Source organism: Enhydra lutris, unplaced genomic scaffold, assembly GCF_002288905.1.
Source record: "Enhydra lutris kenyoni isolate GAN:26980312 unplaced genomic scaffold, ASM228890v2 scaffoldscaffold60, whole genome shotgun sequence".
In the NCBI taxonomy this organism is placed as follows: Eukaryota; Metazoa; Chordata; class Mammalia; order Carnivora; family Mustelidae; genus Enhydra; species Enhydra lutris.
In genome coordinates, this window is record NW_019154144.1 from 1992014 (window position 1) to 1998745 (window position 6732).

At 44.8% G+C, this 6732-nt stretch overlaps 1 pseudogene; it reads left to right on the forward strand.

Annotated features, from left to right (window-relative positions):
- Positions 1-3698: 3698 nt before the first annotated feature.
- Positions 3699-4273, forward strand: LOC111158529 (annotated as a pseudogene).
- The last annotated feature ends 2459 nt before the right edge of the window (positions 4274-6732 follow it).

The window sequence follows — 6732 nt, forward strand, 5'->3', positions numbered from 1 at the left end:
AAGACTGTGTCCTTCCTGGATTAGTTAAGTATGTGGACTCTGGAGTTAAAGAATATGGCTTTAGATCCTGACTTTGCTACTGCTAAGCTACATATAGTTAGACAAATTACTTCATTTCCTCCGAGTTTCGCTCTCCTCATTTCTAAAATGAGGATTATGGTGCTGGTGATGAATGAATGACGATATTCATGGAAAGCCTTTAGCATTCTAGCTGGAACCATAACAAATACCCAGAGAACATTACTATTAATGTTCAACAACTAGACTGATTTGTGGGGTCATGCAAAATGCTAAATTGGAGCATTTCACCATCCATAATAAAGGAGTGTTCTTACAACCAGAAACTTTGCAGGAAAAGGCTGTCCGTAGTTGACCCTGTAAGGACTGAGTGGTTAAACCATCACTCTCCTAATTCCCTGGGGGTCCAGGTGGGGAGGGAAAGAACATAGTTATCACTGCATTCTTCAGAAGACCTCTGCTTTTACCTGGCCAGCTCCTTTCTGTTCTGCTGGAACCAGCACTATCCCCTTTTTTGGGAGATTCTGCCCTTGTCCCTCCCAACCTCTCCTACTCTTGCATCTTCAACAGGAATGACCAGGTCCCAGAACCCCATCACTGTCAGCATAGAAATTTTGTTGGGGGTGGAAGGCCCCTGATCTGAGCCAATTATTTCCTGGCTACAGGAAATATTGGAAAGAAGAGAAGTCTCTTTCCTCCCTGATTGCAGAGCTGGACAGGTGTCAGCCAGGTGCCACCAGTAGCCATAGTTGCAGCTGTGGGGAATTAGCCAGCCCGAGAGAATGAAGCGGACACATAGAAGTCTGAGGTGAGAGATGCAGAGAGTGCTAACTGTCCCCAAGTCCCCATTCCAGTGCTCACTGAGGCTGTCCACCTGGGGAAAAGCCAGAGAGATACTCCTTTCTGCCAAAGCCATTTGTGTTGGGTCTCTGTCAATTATATCCAAAAGAATCCTGATTAATACAGCTTTTCTATCCTGGGGACTTTCTCCCCTGGGCCAGATTGGGAAGAATTATAAACACCTTGACAAAATATCGCCCCTCTGGAAGAGACAGTGACATGCCTGGCATCCATTAGCATTGAAAAGTACAGCCCTTGGGTTTAGGGGATTAGACTCTCTTTAGCTGACAGAGAATGAAATCGGATCTCTGCCCGATTTTCAGGAGACCTTTGAAGCCAGCTGTATACACGACTGTGTTATATAGAAAGTGCTTTTTCTTCACCACAAAGACAGTGTGCCTACCCTTGAGCAGAAGGGCCTTTCTTACAATGTATATCTTTGTTAGAATATTTAGCTGTAAGAAAATGTGAGAGATGCCCCCAAAGATTTATGTCCACATAAATTTATCTGTAATAGCAAAAGAGGAAAGTTCATAAGTGTGCAAATATGAAGCATTAATTAAATACATCCAGATCCATTCATAAAATGGAAAAGAATACTAAGTTGCCATTACATTTCTTGTTTTCAAATAATATTTAATGCTGTGGGAAGTACTCAGATTGAGAGAATGGGCTAATTCTGCAAAATTTTCTATATATACACATGCACTTATATCCATGTAGATAAGCAGATATTCTATACACACACTATATACAAACAAGATGGAAACATAAAAATGTTGTCCCTAGGGGCGCCTGGGTGGCTCAGTGGGTTAAAGTCTCTGCCTTCGGCTCAGGTCATGATCCCAGGGTCCTGGGATCGAGCCCCGCATCGGGCTCTCTGCTCAGCAGAGCCTGCTTCCTCCTCTCTCTCTCTGCCTGCCTCTCTGCCTACTTGTGATCTCCGTCTGTCAAATGAATAAATAAAATCTTAAAAAAAAAAAATGTTGTCCCTAGAAGGAGTTTTAATTGTTTTGTATACTCACCTCAATATTCTACATTGAAAATTTACAACAAACTCAATAGATGTTATTAAAAATCAGAATTGTAGTCTAAACAAAAGATAAAATTCTGCCTCCAGTCCCCTCCTCCCCCCAAAATCTATGTAGTAAAAGAATACCGATGCCTTCATCCTTAACTCTTACTGGCCTTTGTGGTTTGTCAAGAAACAAGCTCAGGCCTGCTGTTCAACTATCGACAAGCTTTTCAAGATTTAGTGCCAGATAACTAGGGACCCAGAGCATGAGCTCTGAGAAGTTGAGGATACCCTGTCTCCTGCATACACATAAAAATATTTAAAAAATAGGGTGCCTAGGTGGCTCAGTCATTTAAAGGACCAATTCCTGATTTGGGCTCAGGTGGTAATCTTAGGGGCCTGAGACTGAATTCCACATTGGGCTCCGCCATCTGTGTGTGAAGTCTCCTTACGATTCTCTCCCTCTGCCCCTCCCCCTCCTCTCTCCCCCCCCCCCCCCCCCCCCCCCCCCCCCCCCGCTCACAAGCCTGCTCTCTCTAAAATATACATATATATAAACAAATATAAAGAAGTTTAACCATTTCCATTTCTCCCCTGCTGCTCCAATTCCCTTCAATTTTTTTTTTTAAGAGTTATTTATTTATTTGACAGACAGAGATCACAAGTAGGCAGAGAAGTAGGCAGAGAGAGAGGATGAAGCAGGCTCTCCCCTGAGCAGAGAGCCCGATGCAGGGCTGGATCCCAGGACCCTGAGATCATGACCCGAGCTGAAGGCAGAGGCTTTAACCCACTGAGCCACCCAGGCGCCCCCCCTTCAATGTTTTTTCTTTCTTTAACATTATGTTTTCTTCATATAAAAACCTTTTGGAGCCCCTGTTTAACTAGAGCCCTGGACTTGGACTTGCTTTGCCAGGCCAGCCCTCCAGTACTAAGGATAAGTTAGCTCTAACCTGAGCCCTGGCAAGAGTCAGCACAGACAGAGGAATCATCCTCACTCACCTTTCCAGTTTAAAATTGCTTCAAATGTGAAGGCCTATGGTACATATTTCCTATTGGGTTCCCACCGTGTTTTTTGTGCTCCATGAAAAGGTTTTTACCTAATTTCCCATACTTTTACTGTGTCCTTTAACACACAAATACTATATCCATTGACATATAAATTTAGGAAACACATGAGAACGTTCTGGATTATAAAGTGTGTTAAGGACTGAATTGGGTCCCCCTAAAACTCTAATGTTGAAGCCCTAATCCCCAGAACTCAGAATGTGACTGTATTTGGAGATAGAGCCTTTCTTTTTTTTTCAAAGATTTTATTTATTTCTTTGACAGAAATTACAAGTAGGCACAGAGGCAGGCAGAGAGAGAGAGAAAAAGAAGCAGGCTCCCTGCTGAGCAGAGAGCCTGACTGGGGGCTCGATCCGAGGACTCTGGGATCATGACCTAAGCCGAAGGCATAGGCTTTAACCCACTGAGGCACCCAGGCACCAAGGAGATAGAGCCTTTAAAGAAGTGATTAAATTAAATGAGGCCCTAATTTAACATGACTGGCATCTTTATAAGAAAAGGAGATTAGGCCATACAGAGAGATGCCAGAGATGTGTGAGCCCAGAGGAGGAGCCATGTGAGGACACAGTAAAAAGATGGCCATTGACAAGCTTCAGAAGAAACTAAGCTTTCGCCTCAGTCGTGTGTCAGCCCAAGATGGCCGAACTCAGACCAGTTGAGCAAAGGTTGGAGCGAGCCCCAGCGTGGCCGGGGAAGACCGCTGGAGGTGCCAGCTGCTGTGAGGACAGCATAAGGCTTTAGATGGAAAATCATGAACAAGATGAAGGAAAACTTAATTATCAATATCATAACCAGAAAAATTAACTAACTCCCCAGAGCAGAAACAATCTACTTGAGCATGGGTCAACGTATATTAGATTCAATGCTATTTCTGTGGTCTCACAGCAAACAGTCTCTTTCAACTCCTCTTTAGGGGGACACAGTCTTGTATGGCTGATCACAGCTGCGGGCTCACAAATGGCAGTGATCCCAGTTTTGACGGCACAAGCATCCTACAAGGGTTTGGTTAAGTTTACCTTTGAATACGGATGATTGGAATTGTGAAATCTGTACCATAACATGAGTCGATTGATTGGTCTTGTTTTGAGGGGTCTGTACCCTGTTTTCTTGGCTCTACCTGTGAATGGTGGCCTTGTAGCCAGGTATGAGTCAGCCCTGTGACCAGAGGAAAGAAAGATCTTCACCTGTTGCATCAGAATTTCTAAGTCTGTCTTTAGAAAGACGTTAGTTCCCATTTCACTCCAGACTGTGTTTGCAGCATACCTCAGATCTAAACAATATAAACTAATTATAAAGGCTCTTCTGTCACCTGAACCTGGCCTAGAAATTTGGTAACTTTTAGACAAATGTGTACACAAGGATAAAATTCTAATGTGTGAGGAAAAAAAAAGAACCTAAGCCTGCTGGCACCTTGATCTTAGACTCTCCAACTCCAGAACTGGGAGAAAATACATCTCTGCTGTTTAAGGGTCCCCGCCTTATTATGGCAGCCCTAGCAAGTTAATATATGGTAGAAATCTTATTTTCAAAGGACTATCAGAGCTGCAAATGTCAAGACCTAAGCACCAGCAGCCCAAACCTCTGGTTGTGCAGAATCAGGGTGGGGCGGGGCCCATGCTGGTCACAGGACCAAGTGGAGGCACAGTCAGGGCATCGGACTGGCAGTGTGGGGCTCTTTGACACCTAAGACCAGATCGCTCAATATGTTGCCATAAAGGTGTTTCCTACAGCTGTGTGATTCCTACACTCGACACCTGTGCCCAGTGCGGATGATAGAAGAACCTTCGAGATTCTCCACATCCTCCTAGTCTATAGCATTTGCAGTCTCCTAGCTGTGCTGCCCTAACGGGCAGCCCACTTGCTCTCAGCTGATGGGAGCCCTCTGCTATGAGCCTCAAAAAGCTGTTACTTCCCACTGCGAGCAGAGTGGCAGAGTGGGGAAAAGCAGACTTTGGCATCAGATAGACATGGGCATGACTCTGGACTCCATTGCTCATCAGCTTGTGATTTTGATCAAGTTATTTAACCTCTTACGGTCTCCTTAAAAGAGGGCAACACTATCTACCCTTGACTGACTGTTGAGAGGATAAAATGAGATAATGTGTGAAAGGGGAGGTATCAACAAACACTAGCTTCCTCTTACTCTGTGTTCTTTCCTCTATCCTCCTACTCTTTCTCCTACTCCCATTCTGACTAAGAAGAGGAATCAAAGAAAACATCATGGTCCCTGACACCCAGAATTGTAACTCTCTTCCATGGCCCTTTCCACCTACCTGACTCAACCAGGGAATGCCTGCCTATAGACATTAGGGTTCCGTGTGGCCCCTGGAGGCAGCTCACCAGCATCACCTTTTGTGGGGTTCAGCTAATTTCTGCAGAAATTTGTTCTGGCAAAAGCCATCTCTTTCTTTGGATTTCTAGAAAGACATGTCACTTGCAGGGAGATACCAACTTCAGCCAAGCCTAGCACAGTGGTTCCTGCACTCTGGAAATGTCCATTGCTCATAAAATTTTCTTGCTGCATTAAGATTAAAAAAAAAAGTATGAGATCTCAGCTGACACAAACATCCCAGAAGTTTCTACTTGGCAAAACAAAAGTAGAACTTTTATGCAAAGACATTTTGGGTTTCTCAGCAGTGTGCCTATATCCCTAGCCATGCCTACCTTGACTAGGCTCACCTCACAGCCTTGGGATGAGGTCTCTGCATTTGCTTCTTACACGGAATGTTCCTCCTATGAGAATGGACCATCAAGGCTGCAAGCCCCATGCAGTGGCTGAGAACACAGGTGGTAGAGACAGTTACTTGGGGGACTTTCAGTAGGTAATTGACCTCTTCAGGCCTTTGTTCCCTCATCTAAAAAAAATAGAGGAGAGCTAATGAGCTAATGAGCTAATGAGCTGCTGTAAGAGTTGAGAAAAAGCCTGAAAGGCCCTGTGTGCAGTGCCTGGACCATAATAATAATGACTCCATAAAGGCTACCCATCATTATTATTATTATCATCAATATTTTTCAGCCAATGCAAGCTTCACATAAAGGAAATAGCAGCAGAATACCTTCATTAATGCCTCATCATTTTATCCCCTGACTGCTAAGGGGCTTAGTGGAGAAAAAAGCCACAGGGGCATAGTATTTATGAAGGGCTTTTGAATATGAACCAAGGGCACATCCCCAAGTTGAGAAGCAGAAAGCAACAAGGCTGTCTGCACAAGAGTGGTCCTAATGCAGGCCATGGGCAGCTATGGGGCAGCTGAGGTTGTTACCCAGAGCAGGGTTTCCCACTCTCTCCACTATTGATGTCAGGGGCCAGAGAATTCTTCACTGCCTTGTGAACTGTACGAAAGTCAACAGGATCGCTGGCCTCGACCACGAGGTGACGGCTGCACCCTCCGACAACCAAAACTGTTTCCAGACATTGCCAAACGGCCTCTGGAAGGCAAAACCACCCCCCTTTAAGAGCCACTGGCATTGAGGGGCATCTGACTGTCTTGTATTTGGTATTGAGTGCTGTCTCTTAGGTGAAAAGGGAATATGTGATCACCGCAGGTGGGGCTGGGATTCAGCTGGCTGGCACTGGTCCAACCGAACCACTGTTTATGGTCCCATACCTGTTCCAGTGGATTGGTGCCTGTGCCGTACTGGTTGGTAAATATGCTTCATATAATTCCTGCATCACAGTGAACCTTAGGCTGAGGTTTCTCTCGAGAAGCCAAGGTTAAAGCAGATCTTAGTTGTTCGTGTACTGAAGGCGAAGTTCATCCAAAGAGTATCATGGTGGCTAAAAGTCAGATGGT